This window comes from Dreissena polymorpha, chromosome 4, assembly GCF_020536995.1.
Source record: "Dreissena polymorpha isolate Duluth1 chromosome 4, UMN_Dpol_1.0, whole genome shotgun sequence".
In the NCBI taxonomy this organism is placed as follows: Eukaryota; Metazoa; Mollusca; class Bivalvia; order Myida; family Dreissenidae; genus Dreissena; species Dreissena polymorpha.
In genome coordinates, this window is record NC_068358.1 from 84667428 (window position 1) to 84694696 (window position 27269).

The 27269-nt window shown below is 35.0% G+C and overlaps 2 protein-coding genes across 5 annotated transcripts in view; one reads left to right on the forward strand and one right to left on the reverse strand.

The window, feature by feature from the left end:
• The window catches only part of LOC127879213 (ras-related protein Rab-30-like), a 39963-nt gene extending 34429 nt beyond the window's left edge, over positions 1-5534 (reverse strand). The window contains exon 1 of the mRNA XM_052425921.1: positions 5425-5534. The gene's annotated coding sequence lies outside the window, so the exon portion shown is untranslated. The remainder of the gene's footprint in view (positions 1-5424) is intronic.
• A 3935-nt stretch (positions 5535-9469) lies between these two features.
• Positions 9470-27269, forward strand: part of LOC127879205 (DENN domain-containing protein Crag-like) — a 97558-nt gene continuing 79758 nt past the window's right edge. For 3 of the 4 annotated variants that reach the window (XM_052425906.1, XM_052425909.1, XM_052425908.1), the window contains exon 1: positions 9677-9788. The gene's annotated coding sequence lies outside the window, so the exon portion shown is untranslated. Of the gene's footprint in view, positions 9544-9676; positions 9789-27269 lie in introns of those variants that run through there. The other variant, XM_052425907.1, reaches the window with a different exon arrangement.

The following is a 27269-nucleotide window of genomic DNA, read 5'->3' on the forward strand; positions in this document are numbered from 1 at the left end:
TTGCTGAAACTTAGGAGAGTGAGTGAACATATGCTTATTAAATTGACAAAGATGAGCATACTAGATCTAGTTAGGTAAAAGTCTGTGTTAAAAGCTCATGTTAAATAAAATTACGCTTACACGTTACACCGTTATACCTTTCTACTGATTGGTTGATATTTAAATCTGTTTCATAATATGGCAAGAGGTCAGTGATATTGTTGCGATTTAAGCAGAAGTTTAACTTAAATATTTATGCCTTTCTAGTTTCTAACTTCAATTGGACGATCTTTGAGGTACAAATGGACTTCTGAACTAAAACTGAACGAGTTGGTATTGTTATTTTGCAATTTTACGCAAATTGATGAAAGTTTAAACTTTCTGGTGTCCAACACATAATTGATCCTTCACCGATAAGACGTTCAAAAGAATTTAGCCAATATAAAAAGTATCTCTAAATTCTTTGCGCGTCTTATAAGGCCTAACAAAAAAATATGTTTGTTTCCACTGACATGGCCTAAAAAATTAGGGTAGGTAGGTAGGCAAATAATTTTATTTTTAAAAATATTTTTTTTTAGAAAATGTCGTACATGGTGCATCTTCTTCTCATTTTTTTGTGTACAACTGTATGTACAACAAGGGCTGTTTGTAAAACATGCATGCCCCCCATATGGGCTCTCCGTTGTAGTGACAGCCATTGTGTGAGTATGTTTTTGTCACTGTGACCTTGACCTTTGACCTAGTGACCTGAAAATCAATAGGGGTCATCTGCCAGTCATGATCAATGTACCTATGAAGTTTCATGATCCTAGTCATAAGCGTTCTTGAGTTATCATCCGGAAACCATTTTACTATTTCGGGTCACCGTGACCTTTGACCTAGTGACCTGAAAATCAATAGGGGTCATCTGCGAGTCATGATCAATCTACCTATCAAGTTTCATGATCCTAGGAATAAGCGTTCTTTAGTTATCATCCGGAAACCATTTTACTATTACGGGTCACCGTGAACTTGACCTTTGACCTAGTGACCTCAAAATTGATAGGGGTCATCTGCGAGTCATGGTTAATGTACCTATGAAGTTTCATGATCCTAGGCATAAGCGTTCTTGAGTTCTCATCCGGAAACCATTTTACTATTTCGGGTCACCATGACCTTGTCCTTTGACCTAGTGACCTCAAAATCAATAGGGGTCATCTGCGAGTCATGATCAATGTACAGGGGTTCCGCTGTCGATCGCCATTGGCGCCAAATGGCGCAATTTTTTTTTAAGTGGCTCCAATTTTTTTAAAGTGGCGAATTTCAAAAAAAAAATGTAAATATTGATTTACGACGATGTGAGCGACCTACAGTGTAGAGTGCACTGAAATCACGGAAGCGTGAAAGTGTTACAGTCGGTGTTTTTACTGCTATTGTCAAGTTTTATGGGGGTTATTATCGGATTAACGGTTCTTTTATGATAAAGAACACTCAATTATGTAACACTTAGGACAAACTGGCACAAAGATCAATGATTGTAACGATATATAAGGCGGCTACTCTTTAATCACTACCATGGTAAGTGTATTGTTATTTACACATTAGTTAAAGATTGTTCATATTTTTCACAGTTTATGTTGATGGCTTTCGTATATAAAGACACATTCCGGTATATGATTACATATTCACAAGCAATCATGGCTTTTCATGACTTCTTTAATCCTCGAAAGCGTGCTTTAGAAATTGAAACAAATGAAAGCAATGAAAATCCGTCAAAATTGCAAAAACATGATAATTCTGTAGCAAAGCGAAAATTCAATGATAGCTGGAAGTCAGAATTTCCCTTCATTTCATATGATGCGAAAACAAAGTCAATGTTTTGTGACTACTGTGTTAAAAGCCAGTTCAAAAATGCATTTACATCTGGTTGTAACGTTATGTAAAAGGAGTCCTTAACTAAGCATGTAAAAACAAAGGGTAGGTTTGTTTGTGGTAGCAAATTGTTTAGTTTTAAGTGCATATTCTCATTGCTTCCCAGCTGTATTGTTTGTATTGAAATTTGATTATACAGTATGGAAATAATAAAAACAAAGTCTCATGGTATTATTTATTTATTCTTTTCAGAACACCAGACTGCTGCTTAGGCGATGCAGCTTCGGAAGGATATGGCGGCTGCCAGCAAATCATCAATCTCAAAGAATGAGGCAGCAGTGAAGGCAGCGCTCGCCAATGTGCTCTTCCTGGCAAAGAAGATGGTTATATGTGATTGTTTATCATGTGCAAACCAATGTTTTTATGTATAAATAAAGCTTATTAAGACTTATGAAAATACTTATTATTACATGTATTTATGTATTTACATACTTTTAAAAGTAATAATATAGTCAATGACATTGATGTTGTAAGGTTTCTTAGACGATTGTCATAATTAATAAGGTCGGAATAACTGACAGTTTCGCGCCGCGAAAAAGTGGCGACAACTTTTTTTGGGCCAGTGGAACCCCTGAATGTACCTATGAAGTTTCATGATCGTAGCCATTAGCTTCTTGAGTTATCATCCGGAAACCATTTTACTATTTCAGGTCACCGTGACCTTGACCTTTGATATAGTGACCTGAAAATCAATAGGGGTCAACTGCGAGTCATGATCAATCTACCTATCAAGTTTCATGATCCTAGGCATAAGCGTTCTTGAGTTATCATCCGGAAACCATTTTACTATTTCGGGTCACCGTGACCTTGACCTTTGACCTAGTGACCTGAAAATCAATAGGGGTCATCTGCGAGTCATGATCAATCTACCTATCAAGTTTCATGATCCTAGGAATAAGCGTTCTTTAGTTATCATCCGGAAACCATTTTACTATTTCGGGTCACCCTGACCTTGACCTTTGACCTAGTGACCTGACAATCAATAGGGGTCATCTGCCAGCCATTATCAATCTACCTACCAAGTTTCATGATCCTAGGCATAAGCGTTCTTGAGTTTTCATCCGGAAACCATTTTACTATTTCGGGTCACTGTGACCTTGACCTTTGACCTAGTGACCTCAAAATCAATAGGGGTCATCTGCGAGTCATGATCAATCTACCCATTACGTTTCATGATCCTATGCCTAAGCGTTCTTGAGTTCTCATCCGGAAACCATTTTACTATTTCGGGTCACTGTGACCTTGACCTTTGACCTAGTGACCTGAAAATCAATAGGGGCCATCTGCGAGTCATGATCAATCTACCTATCAAGTTTCATGATCCTAGGCCTAAGCGTTCTTGAGTTATCATCCGGAAACCATTTTACTATTTCGGGTCACCGTGACCTTGACCTTTGACCTAGTGACCTCAAAATCAATAGGGGTCATCTGCGAGTCATGATCAATGTACCTATGAAGTTTCATGATCCTAGGCCCAAGCGCTCTTGAGTTATCATCCTGAAACCACCTGGTGGACAGACCGACCGACCGACATGTGCAAAGCAATATACCCCCTCTTCTTCGAAGGGGGGCATAATAAATTTGATGATGTATGTAATGCAATATGGCTTAATTTAAATGCTTTAATGAAATAAAAACTTGCTGTTCATTAATTTTGCATTTGTTGCTTTCCTTATGTCCGAGTTTAATGTTGACTTCTGGCAGCGGCTTTAATAGTCCATTTTATTACCAATAAAAGGCATAACTAAAGTCGCAGTAAGCTTGACCCTCAGTGTCTATAGGGATTCAGTGTTGTTATACTTTCCGTTCCTTTGGAATCATGGAGTATATATTATTTTATTTATAATTTATAATATATTAAATAGCCAAAAAGCCATGCTTGGGGGACGCGAGTGGTGTTGCATGTATCATTATCACCATGAACAGACCCAATCAAACTGGGTGTGCTATTATACTTCTTGGATGCAGTTTATGCTTCCAAAGGACCACATTTTCAGATTATATTATGTACTGGTGTCGTGAGGTCTATCTACCAGGGCTAGCGCTGTCCCAAAATTTCTTTGAGCCGACCAGGTTTTTGTTTTTCGATGCGCGAAAACTGGTTTTGAAATAATTATATATACATTTACTATCAACTTGTTTATATTCTTTTAATGACAACAAGGGCATATCATAATGTAACATACATTTTTCAATATAGAAATAATTAGTATGGTACTTGTCAAAGTACAAACATAACTTATTTCATAGATGAACATTTAATAGGGGTGTCAATTGTTCCAAATTTTAAATCCTGAAAATTAGGTCGGGGTCTTGGAACCGCAGCCGCAGGAATCCAAAAGGAATAAAGGGCAGATCCACCATCCCATCCAGAGCCTTTACTAATTGTTCTTTTTTTATATTCTTTCCAATTGTATTTTCAGGTGAATACAATTTAAAATATTATAAACCACACCGTCCGTACCACCGCATGTGCATTCGTCATTCTATTTCTTCTATAAAGAGCTTTGAAAATAAATTATAATCGACGAAAAATAATGTATCCGAAAACGACAGTCCGAAAAATTGTACGCTTTTGCCACATTAAATAAAATGTGCATATCGTTTGACTGCAGACATTGCAAAACCAAGCAAATATACAATTTGGTTGCCATATTGCTTTGCAATAGCATTTTTTGTGGGTAAAAAACAACTTAATTATCATCTTTTAATTTCAAACGATAATTGGCAAAAAGGTGTAACATCGTAGAAATAGAACTAATTATTTAATTATCATCCTTTAATTCAGATCGATAGTCGGGAGAAAGGTGTTAAGTAATCAGCTTAGGAATAATTTATTTATTTGTACGCTTCTTTTGATTTGCTAATCTTTAAATACGATGTTTGCCATCACCCGATATATTGTTGGCAGACGACAAGATCAAGTGTGTATTCCAAGTGTACAGTGTCTGCGCATGAATGACCCAATATCATGTGTGAGCAAACTCATTGCTGATTGGCCAGCTACCACGTGCGCTTCAATAACAATAAAAATGATATGCGGATAACATAGACAAGTTTGACAAGTTTATTGACCGTCGCCGAAAAATACGCGGTCCGATTTTTTTGGAATTTTGGGCTCAAAAAAGATTAGGACCGGCGACAAAAAATTAGGTAGGGTCGGGCCACCGGAAACAAACAATTATTTTTGTTACGCCTAAATAAGACTAATTCACATATTTTGCACCTCAAAATTGACCCCAGCATTTTTCAATTTGACTCTTCAAGATATCAGTCCAGAGGACATTGACTGTTGATTTTTAAAATCAATTCAAATCCCTAAATACATGTTTCATAGTTATCGTTCGCATACGAATATCCGAAATATTTATCCGAATAGATAAATTTAGTCTGCTAATTACAATCAGTAAACATATTCATTGCATGAAGATAAAACAAAATGCATGCGTTATATCGATAGCTTGAAGTTAAACTAAATTCTTCCAAGGTAACATATCAAACAACTATATGCAAAGTGTTTCTTAATTTACTTACTTTTGCAGATTTTTTGGTGTCAAATCTTTTCGTTCTTTTTTGTTTTCTTTAATCAGTTAAATCTCTCTAGTAGGCCCTAACACCCGTATCAATTCATACTGTAATGTTTGGGGTAATATAATTTATAACATCTTTCTGCTAGCTGAAATGTGATAGGGTTCCGCTGGGGTTCGAATCCTATGGAAAAGAAAGAATTAGAACTTTTTCGCAATGCTGATTTTTTAGCACTTCATCCAAACTAAATACTACAGGGATATCGAAATTTATATATATATTTTAGTTTTTGGACGATTGAACTTTACCGGTACGTAAAAGAGAATGGAAAAGCGTATAATTGTACCGGTAAAGTTCAATCTAGCCTTTGTTTTTGATTAATTAGGTAGAGAAAAGTAAAGAACTTAAAATCGTGAGAAAAATATTATTTTGGATGCATCAGTCTGCAAAGCTAATCTCGAGCGGGAAGACTGCCAAGAAACGCACTGATGCTGGTGACGTTCTTTTCAGCTACAACAGTGCAATTTCTCCAGCAGGACACAGTTAATGCGAATATGTAGCTTCAATAGTTCTGATATCTCTTTAAAAAGTAAGTATCGATTACCATATAATGTTTCGAGAGCGGGTTGACTCTCAGAGAAAAAAAGTCATTTAATTATAAATTAGACATATTTCCGCAATGTATGGTGGCGGCTATTACTGTGTACTCACATTTCTATATGAATTATGGAAACCATATACAACATGCTTATTCTATTTCAAAACCTACCACAGAAATTGCCCACAGATTATGACAAGTTAAACATCTCTTGACTACATCAGTAGCAACGATCAGAATTTAAGGTCTGACCTACATATTATAACGTGAGGCATTATAATGTGACACTTTTTAATTTAATCAAAATGATATTTGAGCAACATTCAAGCTGTATTAACAGGACTAAGGCAGACAAATACACCCCTTTGTGCGACGGGGGAGGATCGGACAGGACAAATAAAATAATAGTAAAACATCCTGCATAACGGTTTCTTTTTGGAGATGCATGCATTACGTTGGTCTGGGATTTGTACTATATGATGTTTGTTTCTCAATATAAAATATAAAGAAGTGAAACTCCAGCTGCTGGAGCAGTATTGAATTCTCATTAAAAACAATTAAGTCTTGTAAACAAGATATACGTTAATTGGTAATTTTATTTAATTCCTATCATCTTGCCTAAGAAAGTTGTTTGTGTTGCTCGTTTGCATATTATTTTTTTGCCACATTCACTAAGTAATTTTAAAATATGAGTTGGTGTTTGCTAAATTCAATCATATTCACTTGATTAAGTTTTATTAACGAACATTCATATACATCACAAAAATCCTTAAAAGTGATTTGGAAGATTACTGCGTTTAGGATTTAAACTGTTGCAAAGACCTATCAATATACAAGTAATGTAATATACCAGTCGTGATATTTTAATCAATATAAACTAATAATTGTAATATTTTTTTCGTCAATCGAAGTTGACGGTCCCTTTAAGGTTAGACGAGCAACATGTCTCATAATTATTTTTTTCAAAACATATACATATGCATTTACTCATAAAATTGTTATTCAAATTATACAGCAGTAAACGAGAATGCTTACTCCTTTGAATACCATTTAAATTACCAATGGTCTTTTGTTTATCAGAGGAACACAGTTGCAATTTTTTGAGTAACAATGAAATAAATACAAGAATGAGCCTAACATCTATTTATAGATCTTTGTATGAACTAAATTCCTGCTTACAGGTATTTGTCAAGATTAAAAGACCTTTAATCATTCAATTTAACATACCAGTTCCTGTATGTACCATCGTAATGCATCTCAAGAAGAATTAGTAATTATTCGTTAAAATTACTAAAGCATTATGCTTTAGTTTGATTTTAACAAATATTTAACTTAATGTTTTTTTTAGGAATTAGTTAATTACAACTTAAACGACCTCAATCACATGTATCCATGCATACAGAAAACGAACTTTCGTTTAAACACGTTATGTGAATAAAATACTTTAAAGTACGTGTTTAATGATTTTCGCAATTGTTTTAAAGTGTCATTTAATGTAATACACGTTTTTATCCTGAAAAAATATAAAAACAGGAAAAACTATGACTAAACCACACTATCCTGGATTCGAACGCGGGTTCTCTGAAAGCAAACCTTATGCCGACAACTGGAAAAATGGCATCAATTTTCAAATTATTGAAAAAAGCCTTCTCCATGATTGATTATTTTAACTATTTTGATAGGTAATTGACTAAGTCGTGAATGTTAATTAGTTGGTTTAAATTTAAAGAATACATTCTGTCTGTCTTTGAATCTATGACTTTTTATAATATTGTAATTTTGCTGAAATTTGAACAAGCCCCTTTAATTTAATACTATTTAAGTGTTCGTTTTTACAATGAAGTGGCTATCAGTTTATCATTAAACGCTTTCTTGTGCAGGTTGCTTTTTGTTTCAAACAGTACACCAATGTGCAGATTTGTTAAAAAACGATAAAATGACGTAAACAATTGAATGAATCTAAAGAAAAATAAATATAAATCATGAGTTTATGTCATTCGAAAATCTAGGATATGAACAAATAACTAACTAAAACCAATGTATTACGTGCAATGACAAACCCGTTATTATTTGATTTATTTAAATTAGTAGTATATGTAAAAGGAACATGAGTATTTCCTTTTATTAATACCGGCATCAATTCTGGTAAATATTGTATCAATATGTAATTAACACGTCTGAATGATATACAGCAAATGTCAGGACAAAATGAAAAATATATACATAAACAACATAAAAACGAATATATGTTATAACACCTGTTAGCGTGTGGCTATTATATTATTTAGTGAAAACATCATTTTGAATGATAAATAATCATATTATAACGAAAAATTAAATTTTATGAAAAAAAACTCACTATCAAATATATATATATAACAAGGTATGCAACTCAATATCCCTAAAAAAGGGTACATCGCTTTGAACAGCCATATCTTCATCAATTGTGCAGCGATTTTCACGATCTCGGTCTTATTCAACGCAGAAATGAATTTCCTTTCTGGAAATGTAATGTCTTGCAATATTTTAACAAATGCTGGTTCAACTTTTAAGAAATAACACGATACAAAACTCGCATGACCCAGTTGACAATGATCAGTCAGTCTTTAAGACTGAAATCTTCACGGAGTAAAGGGCATCTTCCCTACAAAGTTCATGTACCTCGATACCATAATTCAAAAAACGTATGAAAAAACATTATTATCGTTCTTGTCGTTACATTATTCATCAAGACTAACTGTCCAGCGCCGTTTGAAACCTTTGTTTACATACATTTCAACTAACTGACATTTCAAACACACGAGTGATTCCATTGGTCCAATGCGGAGGTGTGTCTTTACAACTGGAGATTTCATTCATAAAGACTGCATGATCATTGCCAACTGGGTCATGCGAGTTGTGTATCGTGTTATTTCTTAAAAGTTGACCAAGCATTTGTAAAAATATTGCAAGACATATACATTTCCAGAAAGGAAATTCATTTCTGCGTTGAATAAGACCAAGATCGTGAAAATCGCTGCACATTTGATGAAGATATGGCTGTTCAAAGCGATGCACCCGTTTGGGGTGATTTTGAGTTGCATACCTTGTTATATATATATATATATATATATATATATATATATATATATATATATATATATATTTGATAGTGATTTTTTTCAGAAAAATTAATTTTTCGTTATACTATGATTATTTATCATTCAAAATGATGTTTTCACTAATTAATATCATAGCCATACGCTAACCACCTGTGGTTTCTTCCACCAATCCTTACAAATATATCATAAGTACATTTTCCCTTCGTATCTTTTTTCCCCTATGATGGGTCCTCGTCGAGTTGCACTATCTCAACGATACTGTTTGTTTTTGTACTAATGGGTAACCTGAAAACTGTAATCCATACTCAAAGGATCAATACTGTTTTGTTTGTATAAGACCATGCCCAAACCGCACACTCGGGAGGACTGTATTTAGTCTGTGTCTCAAGAACTACTTTTCAATATTGTTAATTAAAACGAAATTAGGTAAGCATATTAGTATAGATTTTAACACATTTAAAATAGATAAAAGTTAGTTTATATATATATTTATATGCAGATTTATAATAGCGAAACATTACTTATTGTATGCTTTAAAATAAATCATTTTTCTCGCGGATGGATACTAATGGTTTTGGCATATCCACAAAATGGACTACGGATTTAAGATAGAAAGTGTCAGATAAAGCATTGCTACTTGTTGCATCGCTCTGGTATACTGACCATTGAACGTAAGTATGCCTTATTAACACATGAAGTCGTTTTGAACGCGAAATCAAATAGTCCATGTTTGGTTAGTACTTTTTACTTAAGTTTTTCTGTTTTGTTTTTGCACGAAATCATGTGACAATGCAAAATACGAGGACATTGGCATTTTCTAATGAACAATACGTTTAACGCGATATGGGTAATATTCGCTGTTTGACCATTTATGCGTTTGAATGGTGTAAATGCTTTTGTAAATGTAACTATTTGATTGCATAAGGAACTTGAGCAAACAGTTTTTTGTAATTTACTAATTTATTTGCTGTCAAAATTCAGGTTTGGACACTAAGGCACGTCTACATGGTTCTTAAAAAGCTATTCAAATCTTCCGCTGTCATTGGACAAAATTTTCAATTGCGAAAGTGTAGCAATTTTGGCTAATCCAGGGCTTCCCCTGGCTTAAAAAATTATTTAGCCAAATACGCCTTGTTTTGGCAAAATTCTTCTATTTTTGGCTATTTTTAAGTTTTAGTGAAGAAAAAGTTGTAGCCAAATAGAATTTTCTTTAGCCAAATAGTTCAAGTTGTAGCCAGTGGCTAATTTGGCGAATGGCAGAGTAAGCCCTGTAATCAAATAATAGTTTTTTGAAGTTGCAATTTGGATGTATTAACTATTCAGTGGTGTCCTAGATTATAAACTTCCAAAAGTTTAGACAATTATGCTTCAATTCTTCACTGTGTTATTGACTGAAGTGGTTGATGGCAGGGCTGTCAATTGTCCAGAGTATTCTGGAAATCCGGATTTGAGCCCTCCAGAGTTGTTTTTGAGAATGTAAATCCAGTGACTTTTTGAAGGGATTCAATTGAGTGCACCATCATTTGAGGATGAAATTAATACTTTTGTTAAAGCTTCATCGGATCTCTTGAAAATAAAGCTTGATACCAATTTTGCCTGTATTTTATTTAGTTAATTAAATATTTTTTATTGGTTAGCAGATGGCATGGACATGAACAGTACGTGGCGAAACATCTTTGCTGATTCCGAAAATTTATAAGTCAACAAAATGTTGCAAATGTCAACCATAAAAAATTTCAAGTGATCAATTAGAAAAGTAAAGCAGTGCAATAGCATATTGTAAAGCATTGATTGTGTTAATCAAATTATATTTGCTAGGTAACTGTTTTTAATTTTTCTGCAGTCAAACAATATGCACATTTTATTATAATTATAAAAATTTTCAAAGTTCTTAATAAAAACTAGAATGGCAAATACACAAGCGGTGATACGGATGGTCTGGTTTATTAAAGATAGACTACTAATAAGGCTGATTTTTTTTATCAAGCTTTGTCATGGGCAGTCGCTTCCCTATTTAACTTTCAAAATCTTTGAAAATGTGTTTAATTTCTTTGCTGTTTGTTTGCAAATGGTTTTCTTTTGAAGATGTTGAAAGTTAATGGAATAATAAATAAAAAAAATAAACATGTATATATGTGTGTATATATGTGCTATGTAGTTGTTTTTCATGTGCTTAAATATGCTTTTTTATACTCCCTTATACATATGTATATATGTGCTATTTATTTGTTGTACTATGAAGTTATTGTGCATGTGCTTGTATATGCTTTTAAACATGAATTGTGTGCTGTACTCGTTTTAATATCGTAATTTTTAATTTAGGTCTGCAATGCTTTGTTTGTACAACTTAAAAGTGTATAACATATGTTTTAATTATGAACTATGCAAAAACAGCTCCAATATAGTTTTTAGGTATACACTGTAACTTCAATATAACGCGCTCCTTTGTAACGCTGTGTCCAATATAACGCAGGGGGTGCTTGGATCACGTTTGTTCTCCAACCTTCCATTTCTAATCAGTGTCCGACAAATCCATTGCCCGGAGCCCGAGGGCTACCGAAATTTGTCATTGAGCTACTGAAAATCTCCAGCTGACGCCCGCCGGGCTACTATAAATCTATAAGAGCGGTAGCCCGGTTTATTGACAGACATACGTAGAATAAACACGCTGACCATGTGTTTGTACACTGTGTATTGCTTATAATCCGATAATAAAGTGCAATCAATTATCTAATCAGTCACCGATCACTTGCGGTAATGTCTTAAACAGTAACAGTGTATTTTAATCATCCAATCAAAATCAACATTTGTCGTCTGCTAATAATATAATGAGAGCCGGTTGGATAGTTGGCGCACATGATGCAACATCATTTCGCAGTTTGGAATTCTTTGTGAACCGCAACAACGAGTAATAGCGACAACGTTTTTGATGTCGTTAAATATCCAATGACGCCAAACATTAAATAAATCAAAACAATAGCGGAATCTTCAAAACGGTAACGAAACCGAAAATGAATATTAATGAAAACTTTGTGAACGCGGTTAACACCTGCTAATTAGTTTGCATTGTCAATTAATAATTGGATTAATCACGGAGTGTATATTGTAATCTAGAGTCCGTGGATTAATCGACTGTTAATCAATAATCCCATATATGCACGATTTATATTTTTAAAACCAAATTATGGGTGGGTAATATAGACGGTAAGAGTCATAAACACAAACGTTTGAAATTTTCTAAAGTGTCAAATGAATTTCGGCATAAGGTTCTATTTAAAGATATTATGAAATAAGCCCCCAATCAGGACCGTTGTATTGCAACATGCGTAAATAACCTGCCACGGTTTGTATGCGTTGTGAACAGCTATTTTAGGTTACAAAATTCTACATTTAAGAAATGAATTTCTTTGTCCTGATAAAAAGCGCGCGAAAATTGGCGTGGATGTATTTATTTGTAAATAAAAATTTCGTAGCGGGTACAACATTGAGATCATTTAATTTCCATTAAAAGTTTCGTTGTGAATTTCAACTAAAGTACCGGGGAATCTCGCGAATTATTTGGCATTGCCATTTTCTCTTAATAAAATATCATGTAAACACGCTGTATCGTTACCGTTACGCTGTATCAGTTCCTTTATTATTGAAACAATTATTGTATTGTATACTGACTGCACACAAGTGTCGTAACATGCGGATGCAATACGTAAATTCGGACAGTACTTAAAGTCGGACACAAGTAAATAAATGATTTAATACTCTTGATTTCTTGAAACTCGGTATTTGTTGTTAAAATGAGCAATTGCATTGATTAACACCATACAAGTCAATCGTATTGATCATCTAAACGCTTTATTTACGTTTACGACTTAACGTGCTGTCCGAATTTTAGTACACATACATGTGCACATACATGTAATATCTACATGTAGTATATGATTTTCTTTGGTACATTTAAGTACACGGGCCTGTACTGTAACATTAATTTACGATATTGACTGTGTACATCAGACTACTTGCTGTTTTATGTATATATATATTATGTATATGTAAATGCAGAAATAAAATAAAGATGAAAACCTGCCTCTTATCAATTTGCAGGAAAATTTTATGGGCTACCAAATATTTTTATTGGTAGCCCAGTGGCAACTTCATGTATTTTCAGAAAATTCAAAGATGGCGGTGATCTCATCTTGATTGCTTTATTCAACCGTCCATTTAACTGATTTTAATCGCTTTGAGGTTAAACAACACCGACAGCTAATGGGTGTTAATCTGTTGTGTAATGTGAATAAAGTTGTGAAAAACTCGTGTGTCAGTGTTGATTACATGTATTCCTTATCAGAGCGGTTTGGTGCGCTAATTTCAATAAGTTAAGTGCAAGCGGAATAATTATCAAATTAAAGTTATTTAAAACAATTACCGGTAAAACATCTTACTTTGATATGATTGCAGTTTGACTATATTAAAGGAGCGGCTGTGAAATATACTGCACACAGTATAAAACAAGTTTTTCTGTCATTTCATTATCATTCTAGTATTTAGGCATTTAATATTTAAGTAAATGTACGAGAAATTAATTAAATAATCCAGACAATTTATTTACATGCTAACGCAGTGTCATTGTTAACAGAGATTCACTTTCATTTTTGCCCGGCATCAGAAAGTCCCCAGGAGACACGTTTTTTCGGGACTGCGTATGACGCAATAAAACAAATTTTCTTTGTACATGTATCGTATTGCACTCAATCTAAATTTAAAGTTGCTCGTCCAATGAAAGCTCTGCCCCATAATGCACTGTTTTCTTTACACTTATGAAAAATGGCGTATGCATATGGTTGTGTTTATGAAATTCTTAAACATATTTATCGCCATAAATGTTCAAGACATTTTTTTTTTAGTGATGTAACTTTATTGGATTATCGGATAAATGTGCACATTAGAAAAAAAGCGGTATGTATACTGTAATCGATACGATTCGGTTTATATGCATGTATTTGCGTATGACAACACAGCATGGCAAAAAACAGGACCTATATTACAGGCTATACTTTACCTGTTTTTATAGCCCACTGCAATAAATGAGCTCAAAACTGATAACGCTGTCGGTTTATAACGCTGTTGCGTGACGTGAACCTGTCATCCGCGTTATATTGGAGTTACAGTGTATTTCCCTTTGTCGTATTTGTGTGTAACTTACAAAATATTATGCTTTTAATGAACATTTTTACTTAATTTTGTGTTTTATATGCTTAAATATGTCCTTGTACTATAAATGCTTTTATGATATGCTTAATCTTTCTCTCTTTCAGCTCAATATACACTTGTTATATATATACAATTGCTTTGTGGGGAAATAGCTCATGAGCTTATGTTTATTGTTATTCACATCTGACGTTAAATAAAGATTTTTGTATCTTGTATGGAAAGAACAGACGATTTTCACAGAATCTTGGACCTGGTGATTGGCAAATGAGTAAAAAACAAATTTACATGAGAATGAGTAGAACAAAATGTGAATATAAATGAGAAAGCAATATTGGTTTCTGAGTGGTTATGGTACACTGTAACTTTCCTGGTAGGCGGAAGCCAAGGATCCATATTTATTAAATAAGCCTCATCCTGCGAAAATAGGGCCTAATGTTTGTGCGTTGACATGTTGTAGTGTCATCCAAGATTAGTCAGTCCAGTCCACTAAGGCTTATCAGGGAAGACTTTTTAGCTCACCTGATTGCTCAGGTGAGCTTTTGTGACTGGTCTTTGTTCGTCGTATGTCTGTCCGTCCGTAAACATTTCCTCGTAAACACTCTAGAGGCCACATTTCTTGTCCCATCTTCATGAAACTTGGTCAGAAGCTTTGTCCCAATGAAATCTCGGCCGAGTTCAAAACTGGGTCATGCTGGGTTGAAAATTAGGTCACTAGGTCAAAAAAAAGAAAATCCTTGTAAACACTGTAGAAGTCACATTTGATGCCCAATCTTCATGTAACTTTGTCAAAATGGTTGTCTTAATGATATCTTGGTTGAGTTCAAAAGTGGTTCCGGTCCCTTGAAAAACATGGTCGCCAGTGGTCGGGGCAGTTTTTCTTATTTTGCTATAAAGAAACCTTGTAAACACTCTAGCAGTGATTTGTTTTTGCCAAAAATTACCGCCGATATTCGGCTGCTTTCCAATTGCAAAAAATGAATTTTTTCCCCAAAAATCTGACCAAAATTTCCCAAAATATGACCAAATTTTCCCAATTAAGCCAAGAAGATTACAATGTCATTTAGCGTTAATTTCGTAGAACGAGTGTGCCGATCGAGCTTGTCGAGTCTTCACCGAATGACAACTGACTTACGAATGTTCGCGAATGTAGCCGAATACGATTTTACGTTGCTATCCACACATCTCTCTATATTGCAGAGGATACCGACGATAGTCGATGTATCCCGATTGTTAACGCCTGTTTTTACACACGTCAACCAAGATGGCGGCAAGCAGACAAGAAGTTTGCGATGAGCAGCGAAAATGATAAATAACACTTAAATTAACAGCGGATATCACATGGTTATTAGGAGATAATTTAATGTGTGTGTCAATTAACGCAAAATACTATGTTTGAGATGAACAACAACTAATATTTATTAGAAATGTTCACAGTGAATGTGCGTCACGGAAATCTGTATTGGGAAATTGGAGTTCACAAAGTTAAAGCATTTAAGACGAGAACCGTTCGAAAATGGAAAGAGACAAACATGATTTGATTTATATGTTAGTGGATCTGTGTATATTCAGATTCATATGCATATTCTGCTTTATTATGTTTGTCACGCTGTATAGTTTGGTGAAATAGCATTGAACTGAGGATGTCAATTGTGCAAGATATTAAAAGGTAAACAAATGAAATGTATTATTTTAGCTCCATTTAATACAACATTAAAACAGCAAGAACACAAAAGCGTGTTTGTTAATATTTGTTAATGTTTTCACCATATCATATTTTACTTGAAAAAACATCCTGAATTAAATTCATACTCTTAAAGAGATAATGATTAAATCATAATGGTACATGTGTTAATGTTTTCACCATATCATATTTTACTTTAAAAAACATCCTGAATTAAATTCATACTCTTAAAGAGATAATGATTAAATCATAATGGTACATGTATATTGAAGAATCTATAGATTATTGCAAGTTTAATATGCATGTGGAAGGATATTAACTAAACGTTGTAAGACATGAAAGCAACACTTTATAATATAAAAATGCTGTTAAACATGAACTTAGCAATTTTTATTCTGTTCTTATAATCATATTTATAATGTTTCCCAATTTCATGGTTTATCGCGCTATTTTTCCCAATTTCATGGTTTATCGCGCTAATTTTCCCAATCCAAATGCCACAGGCTGTAACAAAAAAAAAGCAAAAAAAATCACTGCTCTAGAGGGCACATTTCTTGTCCAATCTTCATGAAACTTGGTCAGAAGATTTGTACCTTGTAAACACACTAGAGGCCATAGTTTTGGTCCAATAATGATGATACTTGACCAGGATGTTTTTCTTGATGATATCTATGCAAAGTTTGACATTGGGTCATGTGGGGTCAAAATCTTGGTCAGGAGGTCCAAATCTAAAAAAACCTTGTAAACACGTAGAATTAGCATTACTTGCAAATGTTTTCATGCAAAAAAAAACATGCAAATAGACAGTACTCAATCATAATTAATCATAATGCTCACACTGCAAAAGTAAACAGAAGAGAACCAATCTAATATGCTCTAGAGTACTGAATTTTCAACTAAGCAATGAACAAAGTTAAGCTTGAAATGTTTGCTAAAGTGCAATATTTCAAATGAAACTTGTGTTGATATGTCTTGTGTCAATTAAACAGGTCAAGCATACACCTAGGCTTAGCAAATTATAAATTTCATGATCACCCTGAAACAGTTACTTGCGTGTAGTAAATTAACAATATCAGGGACCAAAACTTAGCTCGCATACTCACAAAATGCGAGCGACATTTATGGATAGCGAGTTGAAAAATATAAAGCTTGCAATTTTCTGCAAGTAGAAATTTCAGATTTCTCAAACCTGTTTTTCCATAAATCCTTTAAGTATTGAGAGATATTACTTTCTATAATGGCAACTCCCATTTTCAATATCAAAATCTTGCTAAAATTAAGCGATTAAAGTGTTACAGAGTTGCATTAACAAAATCGGCCGCTATTGTTGATGTTGGTGTTGTAAGATTCAAGAGAAGCTACTCTGGTATGAGCTATGGTTTGCTACTGAGGCTTGCGGCTAATAATGCACAATTTTAAGCAATATGGTACAATAATGTTTTAAACAAAAAATATATAAAAAATCCAAATTGCGAGTAAGTTTTTCATTTTGAAAGTGAAAAAAAATCAACTTAATAGGTTTAATTCGGTTTCTGAATGTTATGAAATTCTTTGAATTTGTTTCACATTAGTCACAGCTTGAGTAAAATATAGAAAAGATGCTACATCATATATATTGATATTGCATGATACATGTAATTGTCAACGTGGTATCATGCTAAAAAAGAAATACATGTAGAGCCAGTGGCTCTGTTGGCTACCAAAAAAGTTTTCAAAATCAGGATCAACAGATTGATGTATGAACAAGTTAAGTTCAAGTATTAAGCAGAATAATACACATAAACAGTGTAGATGAAGACTAACAATTAACTGAGTGAACATTTGGAAACTTTGTTTTGTTCATGTTACCTGGCCTTTACCCAGATGCTTTCATCAAAGTTTCATCAATGTGCCTATTAAAATATTTCAAATCTGCTGCCAGGTTTAGAAGCTGTATTCTTTTAAGCACAGCATTAGAATTGCAATCATCTGACATCTGCTGACTTGAAAATAAAATCATCAGCAGAAAAATACATTTTTGTTATAAAGAAAACACTTTATTTTTATCCCTCGCCAGAGGTGGAGGGATATTGTTTTGGCGGTGTCCGTCCGTCCGGCTGTCAGTTCGTCCATCCGTCCGTCCATCCGGCACTTTTGTGTCCGGAGCCATATCTTGGAATTGCTTTGGCAGATTTCATTGAAACTTGGTATGAGTATATATATGCATAAGAGGATGATGCAGGCCAAATGGCATTGTAACCATCTGTTAATAACAGAGTTATGGCCCTTTGTATCTTGAAAAAATGCTTTTTACTATAGGCACTTTTGTGTCCGGAGCCATATCTTGGAAGTGCTTTGGCGGATTTCATTGAAACTTGGTATGAGTATATATATATGCATAAGAGGATGATGCACGCCGAATGGCATTGTATACCATCTGTTAAAAACAGAGTTATGGCCCTTTGTATCTTGAAAAAATGCTTTTTTACTATAGGCACTTTTGTGTCCGGAGCCATATCTTGGAAGTGCTTTGGCGGAATGCGGAGGGATATTGTTTTGGCGTTGTCCGTCCGGCCGTCCGCCTGCCCAACCGTCCGTCAGGCACTTTTGTGTCCGGAGCCATATCTTGGAAGTGCTTTGGCAGATTTCATTGAAACTTCGTATGAGTATATATATGCATAAGAGGATGATGCACGCCAAATGGCACTGTACACCATCTGTTAAAAATAGAGTTATGGCCCTTTGTATCTTGAAAAAATGCTTTTTACTATAGGCACTTTTGTGTCCGGAGCCATATCTTGGAAGTGCTATGGCTGATTTAATTGAAACTTGGTATGAGTATATAAATGCATAAGAGGATGATGCACGCCAAATGGCATTGTACACCATCTGTTAAAAATTGAGTTATGGCCCTTTGTATCTTGAAAAAATGCTTTTTACTATACGCACTTTTGTGTCTGGAGCCATATCTTGGAAGTGCTTTGGCGGTTTCATTGAAACTTGGTATGAGTATATATGCATAAGAGGATGATGCACGCCAAATGGCATTGTATACCATCTGTTAAAAACAGAGTTATGGCCCTTTGTATCTTGAAAAAATGCTTTTTACTATAGGCACTTTTGTGTCTGGAGCCATATCTTGGAAGTGCTTTGGCGTATTTCATTGAAACTTGGTATGAGTATATATCCCCCGCCAGAGGCGGAGGGATATTGTTTTGGCGTTGTCCGGCTGTCCGTCCGGCTGTCCGTCACTTTTGTGTCCGGAGCCATATCTTGGAAGTGCTTTGGCGTATTTCATTGAATCTTCGTATGAGTATATATATGCATAAGAGGATGATTCACGCCAAATGGCATTGTACACCATCTGTTAAAAACAGAGTTATGGCCCTTTGTTTCTTGGAAAAATGCTTTTTACTATAGGCACTTTTGTGTCCAGAGCCATATCTTGGAAGTGCTTTGGCGGATTTAATTGAAACTTGGTATGAGTATATATCCCCCGCCAGAGGCCAGAGGCTGAGGGATATTGTTTTGGCGTTGTCCGGCTGTCCGCCCGTCACTTTTGTGTCCGGAGCCATATCTTGGAAGTGCTTTTGAGAATTTCATTGAAACTTGGTATGAGTATATATTTGGATAAGAGGATGATGCACGCCAAATAGCATTGTACACCATCTGTAAATAACGGAGTTATGGCCCTTGGTATCTTGAAAAAATGATGATATGGTTATAGCATCTCCATTAACCCATTCAGCCCTAGCGTCGTATAAATGCGTCCAATTTATCTACAGTGGAGTTCCTAGCGTCGTATATAAATGCGTCCAATAATCTACAGTGTGAATTCCTAGCGTCGTAAATATACGACAACTTGGATGTATCTCTGAATGCCTAATGACTTAAAAATACGTCTGTTTAATTTGGTATTAAAAAATATAGTTATTTATTTGCAGTTAGTTTTCCAACGTAAGGATATTTTTGTAACAAATACTTTCTCAATCTGAAAATTAATTTTGCTTGACTATTTGTGGTCAAAACATGTGAAAATAAGACAAAAAATATAAATACATTGCAAGTACATGTACTGTCAACTCATGTTTTTTCTAATAAGGATATTTATTTGCATTCAATTTAATTTTATAAAGTTCTAATATAAAAATAATAAGATGTTCTCAAATTTTGGTTGTATTCTTTGTTAATTAATTGAATAAAATTACTTTTTATTTAAACATAAATGTGCTTACTATAAACTATTGATGTTTGTTTTTTGTTATAAACAATATCTTATGATTGTTTTTATGTCTTTAAATAATTAGTTTTATTTTATAACATTCTTATATTATTTTTTATATTTGTTTAAGCAGTTTTTATTTGTAAAATCCGTCCGATTTGCACCCATCCTCACACAAAGCATATGTTGCGGGGGATATCAATTCTACGAATTTGCTTGTTGTGATTATGTGAGCTCTGTTGCTTTTGATGTAGTACAAAGTTGAATATATGATAGTAAAAAAAAACAACAAAAAACCTAGCAATCAACACCTCCAAAAAACAACAACAAAAGAATAAAAAAATAAACAGAACAACAAGCCCCAAAACCGGATGATAGAAATATGCCTAATTACAAAAAGTTGCAATAATTATCAGATTCTTTGTAGTCAAGGCTACTGTAGATTGGTAGTCAAAGGATTATTACATGAACATGCACATTTTATTTTCAATCTTAATATAAAGTTTAACACTAGGGTATAAATGATAAAAACAAACACTTCATAAGTTATTCATATTCTCACTAGGGTAAACTTGACCATTAAACATCAGTTACCTTAACAGTGTGTGTTGAACCAGGAACAATTGTTTGGGTCAGGAAGTTGTTGAGTTTCCAGGTCAACTACGCTATTTTGTAGTCACTAATTATTTGAACCAGACTCTTTTGACTGTTTAGGCCAACATTTTTATGCCCCCCTTCGAAGAAGAGGGGGTATATTGCTTTGCTCATGTCGGTCGGTCTGTTGGTCTGTCGGTCCGTCCACCAGGTGGTTGTCAGACGATAACTCAAGAACGCTTGGGCCTAGGATCATTAAACTTCATAGGTACATTGATCATGACTCGCAGATGACCCCTATTGATTTTGAGGTCACTAGGTCAAAGGTCAAGGTCACGGTGACCCGAAATAGTGAAATGGTTTTTGAATGATAACTTAAGAACGCATATGCCTAGGATCATGAAACTTCATGGGTAGATTGATCATGACTCGCAGATGACCCCTATTGATTTTGAGGTCACTAGGTCAAAGGTCAAGGTCACGGTGACCCGAAATAGTAAAATGGTTTCCGGATGATAACTCAAGAATGCATACGCCTCGGATCATGAAACTTCATGGGTAGATTGATCATGACTCGCAGATGACCCCTATTGATTTTGAGGTCACTAGGTCAAAGGTCAAGGTCACGGTGACCCGAAATAGTAAAATGGTTTTCGGATGATAACTCAAGAACGCATATGCCTAGGATCATGAAACTTCACAGGTAGATTGATCATGACTCGCAGATGACCCCTATTGATTTTCAGGTCACTAGATCAAAGGTCAAGGTCACGGTGACCCGAAATAGTATAGAAACATTGATCATGACTCGCAGATAACCCCTATTGATTTTCAGGTCACTAGGTCAAATGTCAAGGTCACGATGACCCGAAATAGTAAAATGGTTTCCGGATGATAAATCAAGAACGCTTAGGCCTAGGATCATGAAACATTATAGGACATTGATCATAACTCGTAGATTACCCATATTGATTTTCAGGTCACTAGGTCAAAGGTAAAGGTCACGATGAATCAAAATAGTTAAATGGTTTCCGGATGATAACTCAAGAACACTTAGGCCTAGGATCATGAAACTTCATAGGTTCATTGGTCATGACTCGTAGATGACCCCTATTGATTTTCAGGTCACTAGATCAAAGGTCAAGGTCACGGTGACCCGAAATAGTAAAATGGTTTCCAGATGATAACTCAAGAATGCTTATGCCTAGGATCATGAAACTTCATAGGTACATTGATCACGACTCAAGATGACCCCTATTGATTTTCGGGTCACTAGGTCAAAGGTCAAGGTCACGGTGACCTGAAAAAGTAAAATGGTTTCTGGATGATAACTCAAGAACGCTTATGCCTAGGTTCATGAAACTTCATAGGTATATTGATCATGACTCGCAGATGACTCCTATTGATTATCAGGTCACTAGGTCAAAGGTCAAGGTCACATTGCCAAAAAATGTATTCACACAATGGCTGTCAAGGTCACGGTGACTCAACTTAGAAAAATGGTTTCCGGATGATAACTCAAGAATGCTTACGCCTGGGATCATGAAACTTCATAGGTACATTGATCATGACGCGCAGATGAAATAATGATGAAACTTGACCAGGATGTTTGTCTGGACAATATCTAGGTCAAGTTTGACATTTGGTTAAGATTGAATGAACCGACTCCTCTCAGGTGAGCGAACTAGGGCCATCTTGGCCCTCTTGTTTCATGAATGCTACTAGTATTCAACATTGATTTCTACTCAAGAAAGGTTTATTAAGCAGGACATTAAACAATAAAACAAAAAAGTGCCAGATTACACTTTATTTGATGAAAAACAAACACTGAGTGATTTCTTTTAATAATGTTTTAATGTACAATTTTTTATTAAATAGCTGACAATGAAGACATTCCACAAGAATTAAGATTAAAAAGAAATGTTCTTGAAAAATGCATTAATAACACTATTTCTATTGCTTTTAGTGACTAACTGTTTTCATAAATAAGATATATAGTTAAAAAGTGACGTAAAAAGTTGGTTTATAAAAAAAAAAATTGACAAGTTTAAACTTTTTTTTGTTTGTTTGTCGACTGTGATTTTGTTCTTTTATTTTTATTATTTTTTCAACCCCCCGACCCTATTTTTATTAAAAAAATTCCGTAAATCAATTTATTAAAAAATGTTGGCCTTAGTACAGAAAAAAGGGCAATGTCCTTTGGGTAAACTGTAATGTATACTGTGGATATATATAACAAAAAGTTACTACTGTACAGGACTGCTATTTTGCTATTTTCGAGAATTGCGTAAAATATTAATTATGTCACTTTACAACAACAACAAAACTAGCAATTTCAATTACAATGATAGATACATGTAAGTTGCATTATTTCTTATTCATTAGTTCCATACTTCAGATGCCAAATAAGCATGGAGTTTGAATTTCATGAGTTGTTGTTCTAAGTGCAAAGGCCAGTGTCATGTTGCCAGATTACAGCGTCAATGTCTCCCATCTAGCTGTAGAACATTTCAGTGCGAGTCCACCATGAGTCACTGACCTTGTGTTGGTTATTGATTGCAGCATTAAGCACATTGAGTCATTCACCTGGTGTCACATGTTTGCTACTGAGCCAGGTTTTGGGGGGGGTATTACTAGACAAGAATCCTGCTTTTTGTTGAAAGCAAATTAAACAAGAAATATCTTTAAAAAAAGATATACGGCGTTGATTGTGGTCGATGTTTATGAACGATCAAAAGTTATCTCTATGAGATAAAAAGTAGCGGATGCCTTTTTTCTGCGCAGTTCTTAGCTACATCGCAAGCAAATCAATTACGGGGTGTTGCGCCAGATTTCGCGGCTTATTTTGCTTTATGTGATATTATTACTCAGATATCTATATTTACATAATAGAAAAACTCAAGAAACATGAAAATAAACGAGTGCATATAGGTCAGCCGGCAATACTAGAATCTTATTTAATTGCATAATTATAGTATAGTGAATTATTGTGCTCATGCTTAATAAACTGGTCTAAATGGATAAATATTTCTAATTAATTTTATCAAAATTGGTCCTTATCATGCAAATGTTGAAAACATATTAAAAATCGATGATTGACATACCACAATAATATCGCCGAATATCTTTATTTAGTATCTTTCTGATCAAAACAGACTTCAAGTGCACAAAGTTTACGAGACGGCGTTTATATAAAGATTTCTGCAACTGACCGCAAACTGACCTTGATACCTTGCGGATTGGAATGCAATGCATTAAAGTTAGGTAACAATTCTGCTGCTGAAACGACGGCTTGTTTACGCCAACTGTACACGACCAAGGCAACAGCTGTGCCTAAAATATTGATATATCGACAAAGCGACTAAACAAACTATTTACTCCATCAGACAAAAATAGCATAGATTCCAATTTTTTTCTTCAATGAAAAGATCGCAACCCCTTCTGCGAACTCCGGTGATGAACTGTATATAAACTCTGACTTTCACACACTGGCCGCGAATTGACCCGAAACCTCGCGGGTTGAAATGCCATGCAAGTAAGTACTATATATGCGAATATAGCCTTTAGTATAAACGCTTTTGCGCTGGTAATTCTCTGAAAATAAAAGGTGAACGCACAAACTGTATTTATGTCGAAAATTGATTGTAAAACTGTTCTATCTATTGAGCCTTTTCATTAGAGATAAAATTGTTTCATGCAGTAAAACAGTGTTACAAAGACGCGGATATGTTTCCAATGTTCTGGTGTTATACTCAAATCAGCCAATGGAATAAATGAAGTGTATTCATTCGTACCTAGCCGCGGGAAATTTTATTTGAATATTATTGGACACTTACAAAGGTCAAGTCAGGGTGAAAAGCTGGCTTAATACAGCTTACGCCGAAAAACATACTACTTTTGAATAAAGCAAATAATATTTGATGCAATTTTTAACTGTCAGGGAACTTCAATGGCATAAACAAATATGCTGGAATAAAATAAATGGAATGTCCAATAAATGTGGCCCTGATAATTATTTTTCACAATTAAGATGTCTGTTTGACTCCCAGTTTTCAAATCTTATGAAAACCGAGAGTTGTGTAATTGTAACCTTTTCTTTATCAGAAACCGTTTCTTGCACAACTGTTTAATGTTTTTTCTCCTTTTTATACCCCCACAAACGAAGTTTAGGGGGGTATATAGGAGCGAACTTGTCTGTCGGTCGGTAGATCGGTCGGTCTGTCGGTCTGTATTAATTGTCCACTCTCTAATTTAAGTAGTTGTCATCCGATCTTCACCAAACTTGGTCAGAAGTTGTATCTACATGATGTCTAGGCCAAGTTCGAACATGGGCCTTGCCAGGTCAAAAACTACATCACGGGGTCACTTAAGACGTTATAAACATTCAGCATGTTGTCCGCTCTCTAATTCAAGTAGTTTTCATCAGATCTTCACCAAACTTGGTGAGAAGTTATATCTAGATAATCATAAGGCCAAGTTCGAACATGGGCCTTTCCGGGTTAAAAACTAGGTCACCGAGTCACTTAGTGCGTTTTTATGTCCCCCACTATAGTAGTGGGGGACATATTGTTTTTGCCCTGTCTGTCTGTTGGTCCGTTGGTCTGTCTGTCTGTTTGCGCCAACTTTAACATTTTGCAATAACTTTTGCTATATTGAAGATAGCAACTTCATATTTGGCATGCATATGTATCTCATGAAGCTGCACATTTTGAGTGGTGAAAGGTCAAGGTCATCCTTCAAGGTCAGAGGTCAAATATATGTGGCCAAAATCGCTAATTTTATGAATACTTTTGCAATATTGAAGATAGCAACTTGATATTTGGCATGCATGTGCATCTGTTGAAGCTGCAGATTTTGAGTGGTGAAAGCTCAAGGTCAAGGTCATCCTTTAAGGTCAGAGGTCAAATATATGTGGCCCAAATCGCTTATTTTATAAATACTTTTGCAATATTGAAGATAGCAACTTGATATTTGGCATGCATGTGCATCTCATGGATCTGCACATTTTGAGTGGTGAAAGGTCAAGGTCAAGGTCATCCTTCAAGGTCAGAGGTCAAATATATGTGGCCCAAATCGCTTATTTTATGAATTCTTTTGCAATATTGAACATAGCAACTTGATATTTGGCATGCATGTGTATCTCATGGAGCTGCACATTTTGAGTGGTGAAAGGTCAATGTCAAGATCATCCTTCACAAGGTCAAGGTCATCCTTCAAGGTCAAACATCATATAGGGGAACATTGTGTTTCACAAACGCATCTTGTTTAACATTCAGCATGGTGTCCTCTCTTTTATTCAAGTAGTTTTCATCCGATCTTCACCAAACTTGGTCAGAAGTTTTATCTAGATGATCTGAAGGCCAAGTTCGAACATGGGCCATGTCAGATCAAAAACTAGGTCACAGGGTCACTTAGTACGTTTTACACATTGAGCATGGTGTCCGCTCTCTATTTCAAGTAGTTTAAATCCGATCTTCACCACACTTGGTCAGAAGTTGTAACTAGATGATGTGTAGGTCCAGTTCGAACATGGGCCATGCCGGGTCAAAAACGAGGTCACAGGGTCACTTAGTGTGTTTTAAACCTCACCATGTTGTCCGCTCTCTAATTCAAGTAGTTTTTATCCAATCTTCACCGAAATTGGTCAGAAGTTGTATCTTGATAATGTCTAGGGCAAGTTTGAATATGGGTCATGCCGGGTCAAAAACAAGGTCAGGGGGTCAGTTAGTGCGTTTTAAACATCACAATGTTGTCCGCTCTCTAATTTAAGTAGTTTTCATCCAATCTTCACCAAACTTGGTCAGAAGTTGTATCTAGATGATGTCTAGGTCAAGTTTGAATATGGGTCATGCCGGGTCAAAAACTATGTCACGGGGTATCTTAGTGCGTTTTAAACCTTACCATGTTGTCCGCTCTCTAATTCAAGTAGTTTTCATCCAATCCTCACCAAACTTGGTCACAAGTTTTATCTCAATGATCTCTAGGACAAGTTTGAACATGGGCCATTCCGGGCCTAAAACTAGGTCAAGGGGTCACTTAGTGCGTTTTTTAACATTCAGCATGGTGTCCGCTCTCTTATTCAAGTAGTTTACATCCGATCTTCACCAAACTTGGTCAGAAGTTTTATCGAGATGATCTTAAGGCCAAGTTAGAACATGGGCCTTTCTTGGTCAAAAACTAGGTCAAGGGATCACTTAGTGCGTTTTAAAAATTGAGCATGGTGTCCGCTGTTTTTTGTGAAGACGACATGCAAAATATTTTGTGTCAATGCGGCATGTGGGGGTATTCGTCACATCTGTGACAAAGCTCTAGTTGGAATTTGAAAAGGGGAATAACCCAGGTAATTAATAAAATGACTTACCTATAATCGGTCGGCTTTTATCAGATAATATCGTGACCTATTTAGTACTGATACTGAAACAGGCATTCTTTACCCTGGAAAGTGCAATGTGTTATTGACTACTAATAAAG